Genomic DNA, 14,272 nt, shown 5'->3' with positions numbered 1-14,272 from the left:
GTTGTTGTTATTATATTGATGTAATTATACACTCAGTGATCACTTTATTAGGTAGACCTGTACACCAGCTTGTTAATGCAAATATTTAATCAACCAATCATGTGGCAGCAACTACCTGCATCAAAGCATGCAGATGTAGTCAAGAGGTTTTTCAGACCAAATGTCAGAAAGGGGAAGAAATGTGATGTAAGTGACTTAGCCTGTATAATGATTGTTGGTGCCAGACAGAGTGGTTTGAGTATCTCAGAAACTGCTGATCCCAGCAAATGAAAAAATTATACAGTATCAATATAAAAAAAGGTTACCTGGTTAGTGTCAAAATGTCAAACACTGAATGGGGTCAAATTGACCCCAAATAATGGGTTAATAAGTCTGATGCTCACTGAGTGTATATGCAGGGGAAAAGATGGCTTTAACTAGTGGGAAGAAATACAAAGCCAGACAAGATGCCAAGTAATCAGTGTAATGGGGAGAAAGGTTGAAGATTTAAAGAGGACACATTTAAATAAACAGATGAGATACACTCTCTAAAATAAACCCCTGTCATCACAAAAAAAAAAACACCTGTCATCAGAAGGCAAAGGAAAGTCCTCTTCCTATTTAGCTGGAACAGGTCCAAGGCAAGGCTTCTTGTTTTTATTCCGTGTGGCGATGGCTTGCCAATAGCACAATTCCAGCTAGTAGGTGTGGCAAAGCAGCATCTGGGCCTTTTAACAACCTGCCAATGCGGGGCACAGAAAAGGTAATGATCACCCAACACGATGAGACCCAATGCAACTGCTGTTCATTCAGAAAATATGCACCCGTTTAACAGCCGGCAAACACGTAATGGTCATGGGCTTCACCAGAGTGACTGACGTGCAAACGTACATAAATCTTCACAGCTTTGACACTTTTCTCAGAAAAGGACGGCTGGAAAAGAACAGCAGTCTTGGATGGAAATCAGTTCCCCGGCACAGCGAAAGCAATTTCCAGATTAGAGCTTGCAGGTCAGTGGAGGGCAGATGCAGAGGCGACAAATATAGAATTTCCTTCTTAGACCGGTACATACAGTATTAGCACAACTGCTTTGTTAATATAATAAGGCAAGGAAATACTTATGTGGTTCATATTGTATATTTGATGTATTTCATTAAAGTATCATTTATTTTTCATAATCAAGAGAATTATACACATCAACTGTGATAGCACTAGAACTGAACAATGAACAATAAATAGAACAATGTACAAAAAACAAAATGTGTTTACAACTTCTTAAAATAAACTAAGACTGAGTGGCTGCTGGATTCAGCAGTGTGTGATAAGCAAGCTCCTCTGAGCTGACACATATCACATCAGAAACCTGACGCCACTGTTTACATGTTCTGCAGCTGCTCAGAAGGAGAGCTCCATCCCTCTCTGGTGTCCTCTTATCCTCACTTTTGCTGGCTCTATTCTGAAAATCAAAACACAGTGGCAGCCCATGGGAGTCCAACGCACTGATGGAAAGAACAGCCTAAAATAGTCTCTCACCTTAACCCCACATGGTCAGGGTCCAACACCAGCCCATCCCCCACTGGAGGTATGGTACTGTACTACATTCTGCTTCCTGCTACTAATATCTGTCATGGCATGCCCAGGCCAGCTTCTAATAAAACAGTTCTAATAAAAGTTCTTATTTGAGCATTTTAAGTGATATTTGTCATCAACTATTACAACACATAAAAGAATGAGATTTGTGTCCTACACCCAAAAATGGTCACATGTAAGCAGTCTCATAGATCTTTTAAATAAATTTGCTAAGACAGCCATCCAGGCCCTGGTGGTGTTTCATAGTGCGAAGTTCTCAGATACCCTCCCAGAAGAACTTCTGAAGTTAGCATCTGTGTGCATGAGGTAATCTCTCTACCCAATTGGACAATGAGCTTGACCACGGTGGCTCTGATTGGTGGAGTCCCATTTTCACATGTTAGATCACTCGCTCAGTGCATGCTCTTTTTCTACAACAGCTGTAGCTGTGAGACTCCAAGACCTTTGGGGAACTGGGTTAACTATAGCTGTAGCTTAATGAGGTGATGGAAATGAGCATTGTCTTGCATTGATTACTACCTCCCCTAACATTCCATGAACATTTTCATGTTACCTATTCTTACCCGAGGGAATCTCATCTTCAATGATAATTTAAGTCAGGTTCACTATCTGGGGGCAAATTCATGTTGTTAGTATAACGGGGCACTAGGACATTATGCAAAATATAGAAACAGCCAAATATGAATGGTTTCAAAAGCTAAAAATATAATATAAATATATCAAATATAATTTTGTATATTTAGCATAAAAAAAGTAAACCTGAACCCAAAAAGATGATTATTATAGATATTGCAGCTATATATATATATATATATATATATATATAGTGCAGAGTATTGACTCAGTTTTGGACAAAACATTAGACATAGACATAGACATAGAAAAAAGTTCAATAATTAGTTCTATTTGAACCATAAGTTATAATGAATAAAAATAGGTTATACAGGAAGGTTTTGCAGTGGTACTGTATATTTTAATGGGGCTTGTGAAATAGAAGAGACCCTTGGACCAAAACATGCAGGCTGAATTGAATGAGCGCAGTCCAATTACTTGCTTGACTTGTTGGCGCCTTGCATGGCATGGTGTGTGTGACTGAGAAGCATCAATTGTACAGCGCTTTGGATAAAGGCGCTATATAAATGCCAACCAATTGCCATTTGACTCTTGAGGGGTAAGGGCAGGGGTGGGCAATTCCAGTCCTGGGGGGGAGATGAGTAACCTATGCAGATTTTTGTCACCAATGACCCTGGCTAAATTAGGTAATTCGCTGTATACACCAACACTGATTAGCTCATGCTGTGTTCACGTCATATAGGAATTGTCAAAATTACAACCTTCTGAATGGGAAAAAATGTCAAAGTCAGAGTTGTAATTCCAAGTAGGAGATATTGGGCGATATTGGGCGACATGGCTCAGGCAGTAAGAGCAGTTGTCTGGCAGTCGGAGGGTTGCCGGTTCGATCCCCCGCCTGGGCTGGGTCGAAGTGTCCCTGAGCAAGACACCTAACCCCCAAATGCTCCTGATGAGCTGGTCGGCACCTTGCATGGCAGCCAATCGCTGTCGGTGTGTGAGTGTATGTATGAATGGGTGAATGAGAAGCATCAATTGTACAGCGCTATATAAATGCCAACCATTTACCATTTATATTGGAACTTTCTGACGACTCCGATATTTTCTCCGAAGTCAGGTAAATTCAACAAAAGAAATGTTGTGGTCAGCGTAGCAACCAAAATCATAATATAATTTGATATTCGCACCAGTTAGTCTCCACACACTGTTTATACAGTGTGATGCAAAAATTTGGGCACCGCTGATTAAAATGTCGGTTACAACCAATCTGTATGTGATCGTAAGCAAACCTGAACTCTAAATGGTACAGAGTTAAACATGAGACCTTGCTTTTCATTTTTAAAATTGTGTTATTATTAATTATTTTGAAACTTGCGTTAAAATGTAAAGAAATGTGTCATGTTTAACGTTGTACCATTTAGTGGTCCGGTTCGCTTCTGTTCACTTAGATATTAATTGTAAAATACTTCTTGACCAGGGGGTTTTTGTACTGTACCCATTAGCTTTGGTGTAGGCTAAAGTAATGCTTTTAGTGAGGAATACAGAGGGCTACCGACAGGTAGCTGACAAACTGCAGCAGAAAAGTTTAACCAGTGTCAAGAATTTAGGCTTTCGGTTCAAGCATAACTTCATCCTCTTTTTTCCGTTGTGTGTCCGTGTTCATAGATGTGGACTCTTTTGCGACCCAATCAAATCCACCCCAACCAATGTGCAACGCATGATCACCACCAAGTCTGGTCAATGGGAAATCATCTGTTTACTGTGTCTGGGGCCTCTTTCACAAAGCAAGATTACTGAGTTAGCTGCATAACTAAAACCGGGTAAAACTGGAATCATAGACTAAAGTAAAGAGCTGCTCAGCGCACTTATCCAGTTTACCCCTGCTTTGTGATACAGGTCCCCAATCTGCAACCTTCGGATAGTGGCGATGTATTTAGATGAACAAGATAACGACAAATCTCTGAGCATTCTTCTACATTATACAGGATATATTTTCCTCTTGGGAGGGTTAGTATAATGTACAGTTTTATCATGATGAATTAAAAGTATCTTCTTAATCATATAAATATACATACTTCAATAAATCAAAGTAGAGTATATCATTTCATGTATAGCAAAAACAATATTGACTTTAACAGAGTTGCCAATACTAACCAGTGAAATACCAGTGTTTTTACCTTTAATTGTGTGAGAAAGAACAACTACCATTGCTGTTGCCATGTTACCAATAAAAGATATAGTATATAGTATGAAAATAAATCATTCAAAGTAATGTGTAGAACAGTATGTTTTTCCCATTGCAGAGCCTGTCTTTGCACAGAAAAAAAGAAGACTAATTTGCGCTGTAAATATTCCAAGAACATTCCAGGCACAACTATCTGTCTAAATATATCTTGTCTGACTCAGGACACTTACAATGATGAAACCTTTGGCATTCTGTGGGTCAGTGAGAAGGAGAGCCAGGGACACAGACTCTGGGCTAAAGCTGTGCATGCAAAACAGTTAATAGCAGTTTCATAGGAATGACCATTCAGATATTTAATTGCATTTAATTGTATTTGTTAATTGCATAAGACAGGATATTCAGTCACCTTCGGTCATTGATGAGTCGATAGTTTCTACTGGTGCAATATGACTCCTTTGGCAAGGTATGTATTTGCTGAGTCATTTTGTTCCTCATCTTCTGAGGAGTAAATAAGAAGGAAAGGGGGGGGGGGGGGGGGTGCTTAGTGCTTTGAGAGATATAGGGCACATCGATGCAGCAACAGATGTGTTACATCACTGAATAAATATGTTTGTTCCCTTGCTCTTTAGAATCACAACAATGTTTGTACCCTAGAACCTCACAGCCGGAAGATAGAATAGTTGATATGGAAAATAAAGTTCATTTCCTGATTTCATTTTTATTAATTTAGTTATTTAACTAAGATGCATAATGTTGCACATGAACTGGAACTTATTTAAATATGGAATATTAGTATTTTATAATGGCAAATGGCAGGCATTTATATAGCGCCTTTATCCAAAGTGCTGTACAATTGATGCTTCCTCATCAACCCATTCATACACACACTCACACACCAACGGCGATTGGCTGCCATGCAAGGCCCCAACCAGCTCGTCAGGAGCATTTGGGGGTTAGGTGTCTTGCTCAGGGACACTTCGACACAGCCCGGGCGGGGGATCGAACAGGCAACCCTCCGACTGCCAGACGACTGCTCTTACTGCCTGAGCAGTAAGAGCTGCATGTCGCCCCACTGAGCCATGTCGCCCCATGTATTGTATTATATTAATGATAGCTACTATCCAACATTACATCTTAGAAAACTGACTGATTGTCTTTTCTATGGCTACATGTGACTACATGTGAATGTAATTTATTAATTAATTTATTCATCGATCAATATACCCATTTGTGTCAATGCATAAAAAACCAGCTGCAAATTCTGTATCAAAGTAGACAGATGTTTACATTAAGGATAAATAGTGTTTATGATGGTTCTAATTTTAGATTTTAGTGGATTTTAAATGTCACCCATCAGAAACCACAGAGGACCACTGTGAAAATTAAAAAAAACAAAGATAAAATGACAAAAATAACAGAAAATTATAAAAATACATGTAAATATAGGATGCTATTGAGCATTCCTTTGTTGTTAAGAGTGAAGAGGAATGATGTTCCAGGGAACTGGAATATTGGAGATGTGTGTTTGCTGACAGGGACAGAAATCAATGCATATGTGCATTCATGAGGGCATTAGGACACTATACGTGCAGTTAGCAGCGCAGAAAATAGACTGGAAATATGAACGATGGACAGTTCCCATTACATTTCCATTTGAAAAAGCATGACCTTTAACACATATTTCATGATCTGCAGTACCCTAATGGAAAAAATGAAAACCCTTATTGCTACCAAAATACATTTTGTTTTCATAGGCCACATCATAGCGTTCTCGGTTAAAGAGTCTCACGTCTGGTAGGCTGGCATCTGATCACTTGCGTTCTGATTGGTCTTACAGGGTGTTCACGGGTATGGTCATTCACAGAGAGCATGGTCTTCTCTCACCTGTTCCGGAACTGGAGTTGGTATCGCACTGCTTTGGCCTGCTGCATGAAGGGGCAGTACAGAGGGCAGACTTTTCCACTACCACAGGATATCTCTTCTGTTGATCCCAGATTACATCTTTATCATTTGCCCTTGTTATTATTTGAACATTGATCATTGCAGATTCTGTACAATGTCCTTCACTTCTGTATGTCAGACTAGATTAGAACATCTGCTAATTGACTAATGTGACGTAATTTAACAATGCAATAGCAAAGTGTATACATACAGTAGGCATTCTTAAACAATGTGTCTTACTATTACTGAACAAAGAATGCTGCTAACAGGATCAGAGAACTATTTCTGTGCCATTAGTTTCACACTTGGCACATTATGTATACACAAATGTTAGATACAATTGTTTCACATTCACACAACATTAGAGGTGCCCTATCAGGTGATGTGTCACAAGGTTACTTACCTGGCGAAGCAAAATAAAAAGGGATTTTGTTATGTGAGCAATATGATAGATTGCAATGGGAGAAATTGCTTCTACTCTTGTCTCATGATGAATGATGAATAACATATATTTAATGTTATTTAAATATATTGTTGTCAATTTTCTTTTTTGTTTTTTGTTTTTTAAAAGAATCCATGTTTATGAAATGTAGCTGCAACATTTTATCATTAGACCAAGGTCAGAGTTAATCTACTTATTGCATCCAAAATAAATTCTACATATATATATTTCCATAATTTCCACATGCTGAATAATACCCATGGAAATATAATGATCAAAACATGACTTTATTACTTTACAGTGGTATTAAAGACATACACTCAGTGATCAATTTATTAGGTAGACCTGTACACCAGCTTGTTATTGCAAATATTTAATCCTGCCAATCATGTGACAGCAACTAAATGCATAAATGCATGCAGATATGGGCAATAAGTTCAGCGGATTTTCAGACCAAATGTCAGAATGGGGAAAAAATGTGATCTAACTGACTGATTGTTGTTTCCAAGTATCTCAGAAACTGCTGATTTGAATGCACAACAGTCTCTAGAGTCCGCAGAGAACAGTGTGAAAACCTCTATGTGGACAGGTTACAGCAGCAGAAGAAAAATATTTAATCTGATAAATACTTAATAAAGTGCTCACTGAGTGTAAGTTCTTGCATTATCATCATAACTTGCCCCTATATCTTAATTCAAGGATGATGGGGACATTTATTATTTATGGGGGATAATATTTAGAATAATATTTTAGGCTGTGTTTGTATCTCTGAACGTTCTGGTAAGGCTTCTCTACTTCAATTGCCTTGCACTTGAGAACATAGCTGTTGTTGCATCCTTGTTCAATACACTCTTGATTCCATCCATCCATCCATCCATTATCTAAACCCGCTTATTCTGAACAGGGTCTCAGGGGGGCTGCACCTGTAAACACAGCTAGCTCTCCAAGACAAACTTCTTTACAAAGTCATGTGGTCAAAAAATGGTTGTGTGTGCACATAGCACACCCTTTCTCTGAATGGAAAAGAGAAAACACATGATTGACTGAGTGGCATATTTTATGTTATACACAACTGATTGGTCATTCCTTAAGGTCAGACTGCAACCTATTTTTTGTTTGCTCTGATAGATTCCTCATTACAATTATGTTACCATTTATACTACAGTTTTTTAACCATTATGCTGGGCCAACCAGTAGAGGATGGACTCCACCTCTATAGCCAGGTTCCTCCTGGTCTTCCCATTGGGAACACAAGTGTCTTCCCTAAGACAATATCCTGTTTGAGGACAATCTGTGTAGCCTTTGAATGACAGCAGTGGTGGCATAACATGACATGGCTTGCAAAAGTTTGAGAGGTAAATTAATTTCAGTTTTAGCTGTAACTGAGACTGTCACCGAAGCACAGATGCTTTACTGAGAATCATGAAATAGAAAAACTCACCAAGCCTGAACCTCCAATAAACCAGCAATTGAGCTAAAAAAGAAACTTCTCAGTGGGAAGAATTCATTCTCCACTGGCCAGCTCAGTGTCAATAGTTATAAGGCAATAGTGAGATAATGCGGAATCAACAGAAGGGAGGACACTGTGCGATCTTTAACACATTTGCAGTTTACAATGTAAAGTTTCAAAATCATGAATTATTCCCCTTTTACATGTGAACATTTATCGTCTGCTGCTTTCAGAGAAAAGACATGGATACACTTTGAAAAATCTATCAGTACATGACTATTATCAAGGATATACGCTGTTCACAACTGACCACACACAGAGGGCTGTTTGCTCCCTTTGCCTAAAACAGACAGTTCACTCTGGTTACTATGTCAAAGGGGTTAATATTAGCAGTGAGGCTAGATGCGAGCAGCTGAGCACTGCAGATTGAAACATTATGACTTCCTACACTTCCAACCCCACATTTCAGGGCGCTAGACTCGAAGGAATTTGTTTACACACATTTGGCTGACATCTTAAATTAAGTTATCAATGATCCACCCTCTGCAGCCTCTAACAAGGAATCAGTGAGACCGGGGAGTTCTGCTGTTGCAGCTTTCAGGGAATCAGAGCCCTTTTAACTAAAGAAACATAGAACATTGTTAGCACTCTTTTATAAGCGCATATGATGAGTTCATTTTATGAATGGTCTGTATAGTAATGTACAACATGCTACAGTTCCCCCACCGCATCATCACAAGGTGTCTGTGCATGTCATAGCCATATCTTAAGTAAATATATGGCTTATGTAAATAGCAGGAATAAGATATTTTATTTTCCTGAAAATCTCAAGCAGATTAATTTACACAATGAATAAGTTAAGGCTTGTCAGATTGTTAATTGTTGATACTCTACTTGGATCCGTGTCCTGAGATCACCTAAGGAAGTTCTGAGGCAAAGGAGGTGAACAACAAGTGTAATGCGACATGGCTCAGGCAGTGAGAGCGTTCGTCTGGCAGTCGGAGGGTTGCTGAATCGATCCCCCGCCCGGGCTGTGTCAAGTGTCCCTAAGCAAGTTAGGTGTCCGCAAGACACCTAACCCCTAAATGCTCCTGACGAGCTGGTCGGTACCTTGCATGGCAGCCAATCGCCGTCGGTGTGTGAGTGTGTGTATGAATGGGTGAATGAGAAGCATCTATTGTACAGTGCTTTGGATAAAGGCGCTATATAAATGCCAACCATTTACCATTTATGCAAATCTGGTTTTCTGGTAATCGATGACAGGTGCCACTAGAATGTCAGAGAGAAAAGCAGGCCCAGCATCTTAGCAACGCAAAGCACAGGACAGATGTCACTGAAGACCTTGTTCAGATGTACAGTAAAATGAAGCAATGCTAAAACGCAGCTTTTGATTCGGCAGCCTTGGCCTCCCTTGTTTTGTCTGGCTCTCACCATAGCTCTGTTTCACACTCAAAGCCGTAAGGTCAAGTTATGACTAGCCATTGCCTCGTCATCAGCCTGCGAAGTAAACGTGTGATCAGAAACTGAGTGCTGAGGTCTGAGTACCGGCAGTCTGTGAGGGCTACTCCTGGCTGTAGAGGCTGTTAAGAGAGCCTGCATTCAGAATCACATTAAAGTGACTTTCATCCCCGCTATCACAGCTGCTGAGTGCCTCTCCGCTTATCTCCCCTACACTGTGACGTGAGCGGGAGAGGAGAGGGCAGAGCTGGGAGAGGTGCGCGCACTGCGCCTCTGATTATACTTCAGAAGTCAAAGTGGAGAACGGGCGATGCTGCGCCCGGCTTTCTCACGGGTTTGGCAATGGATCTGGGTGGGAGGGCGATGACAAATCCAGGATAATGAGCTCCACAACATGCTCTGACTGTGACAGAGACATTGGTGTCCGCAAATATGTCGAAAACTGGCAGTAAGCATGCCTCCATGCATATGCTTTAGGATGATTCTTTCTTTGTTTTTATTTTGATAGGAATGTTATTTTGCCTTATTTAGCATTCCACTATGTATATAAGCACTTAACATACTGTAGCCCTGTACTGTTGTTAACTATGGGGGCTCTTTATTTAGCTTCATGAAGTTGTATTTGCACTGAATAGTGTATGATTCTTCATGGCACTGTGAATGTGAATGAATTGAAGATAGTTGTTCAAAAAGCCTTGCATATAAAACATCTTGATTTGCTTGCTTGCCAAACACACCTGCACTTACCCTTTCCCCACGTAAATATGACATGCATGTCGTATGCTTTCAAAGCTCCTTGCCTTTTTTCTATTATATAATCAAGAGCATATTCTGAAATACGTCCATCAATGCTTTGCTATCTCTCAAATTTCACAATTACAAATGGTCAGCCACAAAACTGTAAGCAGCATTCATTGGGACATTTCTTGAATTTAGTGTTTGCATTCAGCCTACCCAAATGATTTATGGGGCACTTCTCCACCTGCTCGCTTACATTGAGTTACCAGTCCAGATGGGAAAGACTGGTATGACTACGTGCAGCCTTGAACATGAGCATACCAAGCTGAAAGCTGATATATCATGCTGTGCATGCTACTGAACTTGAGCTAATGGTTGTACCCACCACTCATTGGCTACACACCACAGTTTGCATTTCTGCACGTTTCTACCATTGATCTACACTGTTCCTCTTGCACTGATGAACAGGATGAGGAGGAATAACTGATTTAAATAGCACAGAAACAATGCAAAAAACAACATTTTACACATACACATGGATATGCAATATGTGGGGCCACTGTCAAAAGCAAAAGTGTTTTAGGTATGAACAAGCCGAGGCCAGATTTGCAAATGTGCAGCCAGTCCATCCTATTTTTGTCTTATTTATTTAGTTTAAAAGACGTATTTAGGCATGGGAAAGCACAGAAGGATTGAGACAGAGATTGGTTCACAGCATAGAAAGAGATGCATAGCACATTATTAAACCCCCAACCATACAAGGGATGATTCTGTATATGGTTGAAAAGTCTGCCACTCTGTGGACTGTGCCACACACTTCTCTAAGAACATCCATTTGATTTTAACTACCACAATTACCTCATGTAGTATAAAGCTAACTAAGTTCACAACACGACCCCTGCCCTGCTGAATGTGCCCCTCCACTGGACCAACATCTCTGGTTGCAGTTAAGATCCATGGCCATACCATCCCACAAGCAGAGTGCCTCTTATTTCTCAGTAAAAAGTCTATTCTGAGCAGACCTCCAAGGGAAATGCTTAATTAGGAAGTGCAGTCGGACTGTTGTAGAAGTGATTTGGAGTGTTTCTCTCAAACCTCTGTTAACCTACTTTTGATGTACTGTAAGAGGCTAAGTGCAGGTTCTGAAGTGCCCCAGTATGTAAACTTTCGTGCAAACTAACAGCAACATCTAACTGATATAAATAGACTTCTTTTGCTCAATTTGAATGTGAATAAATGCATTTCACATGTTCTGTCATTGTCTGACTTGCTGGACAACTGACCTAATGTTGACCAACATAGACATAATGGATATTTATCCCAGATATTTTTCCATGGTTTAAAGGTACAAAATATCGCCAAATAAAGCACCACAAAGGTATGCAACTTCATTACAAATTCTTGTTTCTAGAAACAAAAGCTATATAATCATAATGACAGCATGTTAATACTTTAGCTAGATCAGCAGCCCCTGGGATTTCTGTGAAAGTGGTGTCATCTGAGATTTCTGTACCAACAAGGTTTTGCACAATCTGTTCCTCAGAACTATGTGTGTACAGTACCTACATTGTGCCCTCTTTTGCAGCACTGCACAGCAAAGTGCACATAATGCATGCAAACAATAGCATGTCAATGTCATCACCATGAAGAGCCAGAGATTTCAGTGGCACTGTTCATACATAGGAGGCCATGATTATAGCTCATGTCCACTGGTCCACATATTCCCCCTCTGCCCTGACTGCAATGCTGCGCTGTCTTCTCTTGCACTTCTGTTTTGAGTCAGGTTACGTGTCAAGGTTGCATAGAGACGTGCTGGTCATAGAGGCAATAGAACATTCTGCACCCTCCCAATGGGTGAGCTGGGATTTCCCATATTCCTGGAACCCAGTGGACAACCTTACCAGAGGCAGAGGTACTCAATGCCAGACTAGACAGCAAGGATTGAACATTGCTGTAGCAGCGTTTACATATTCTCAGGTGCCATGATGTAATAAAAACTGCTGCATTGATAATCCACAGATATGATCATCAGGAGTATTTTAAGAGTTGTGACCATGCTTGTGTGACTATGTGATGCTATGTCCAGCCCAGAACATAAGCGGCATTCATAAAACATTGGAAATAGCTGGCTCCGTAGAGCTCCAACCATGCCCTAGCACATACAGTACAGAGCCACGCAAACAAGTTTGCACAGTTGTTCATGGAACAGTCACGCCCTCTCTTTCGGACACACGGTCAGTAGCTGGAGCTCTGTGTAGAATACATGCCAGGGCTCAGAATGTGGAAATTTCTGGTGTCTGTGGGGCCCAGGAAACAAACAACAACACGCTCTTTACCAAAGAGTCCTGTTCAACCAGGCCCCCATCCTGGGAAACAAACAACAAAATCTTCTGCTCATTTTCAAGATCTTGAAGTACACTCAGTGAGCACCTTATTAGGTACTTTTTTCACTTATTGGTCTTCTGCTGCTGTAGCCTATCCACTTAGAGGTTTGATGCATTGTGTGTTCACAGATGCTCTTCTGCACACCACTGTTGTATTGTGTGGTTATTTGCGTCACCTTCCTGTCAGCTTTGACCAGTCTGGCCATTCTCCTTGGACCTCTCTCAATTAACAAGGCTTTCCTGCCCGCAGAACTGCTGCTCACTGGATGTTTTTTGTGTTTCACACCATTCTCTGCAAACTCTAGAGACTGTTGTACGTGAAAATCCCAGGAGATCAGCAGTTTCTCAGATACTTAAACCACCCTGTCTGGAAACAACAATCAGTCCACGGTCAAAGTCATTTAGATCAAATTTCCTCCCCATTCTGATGGTTGATGTGAACATTAACTGAAGCTCTTGACCCATATCTGTATGATTTTATGCATTGTACTTCTGCCACACAATTGGCTGATTAGATAGATGGATAAGTAGATGTACAGGTGTTCCTAATAAAGTGCTCAGTGAGTGTATATGTTGATAACTGTGTAAATGCTGGTGCTTTACCAGCCACTGTTTTCATGGACACTAATGAAAGCTGGAAGTGTTCATTTGCTCATAACCTCTTATCACTGCCAGAAAATATTTGCTATAAAGCTACTGTAATGTTTCCCATTCCAGTAAGTCAATGAAACAGTTGTGAATGTTTCACGTTATTATACAAGATGAAGATATCTAGTCCTGGATATGAGGCACCATATTAAGACAGCATTTTATTTTCAGTTGACAGATTGAACCTGCACTACACATAGTTAATCAAACAGAGAACGTGATATGTGTAGGATTGTAAAGTGTGGTATTAACTAACCACATTTGCTGGATGTGTATTTGTCTCCTGTGCCAGTTATATATTATGCTTGTCAGCTACTTGATATAGCTTGAAAGCTGGCAATCAATAATTTTACTTCTGATTCTGTCAAGCACATTTATTTTTATGACTGCAATCTAATTACAGTGCAGCTAGTAAGTATTTGGGCTGTAACAAAATTTTAGTTTTCAGCACATTGGATTTAAAATTAAACAATAAATATGAGGTCAAAGTGCAGACTCTTGCATTTATGTGTGGCAGTAACTGGAACTGGCTCACTTGTCTTCACTGATGACGTGACTGCTTCTCTGCTCAGACCCAAACAAATTCCTCAAACCCATTAGGCACATGAGGAAAATGACGCCAAACAAACTGCTTAGGCAAACAAGGAGATTTCTCAGGGCAAATAATTCACTTTCTTGAGACTGAAGTGCATCCTCAGGGAAGAGCATCATCAGGGAACAGCAACCTCAGGGAACAGCATGCTCAAGGAACAGCATCCTCAGGGAACAGCATGCTCAGGGAACAGCATCCTCAGGGAACAGCATGCTCAGGGAACAGCAACCTCTGCTCAGGGAACAGCATGCTCAGGGAACAGCATGCTCAGGGAACAGCATCCTCAGGGAACAGC

Source organism: Conger conger, chromosome 1 (genome assembly GCF_963514075.1).
Source record: "Conger conger chromosome 1, fConCon1.1, whole genome shotgun sequence".
NCBI lineage: Eukaryota > Metazoa > Chordata > Actinopteri > Anguilliformes > Congridae > Conger > Conger conger.
This window is presented reverse-complemented; position numbering follows the sequence as displayed.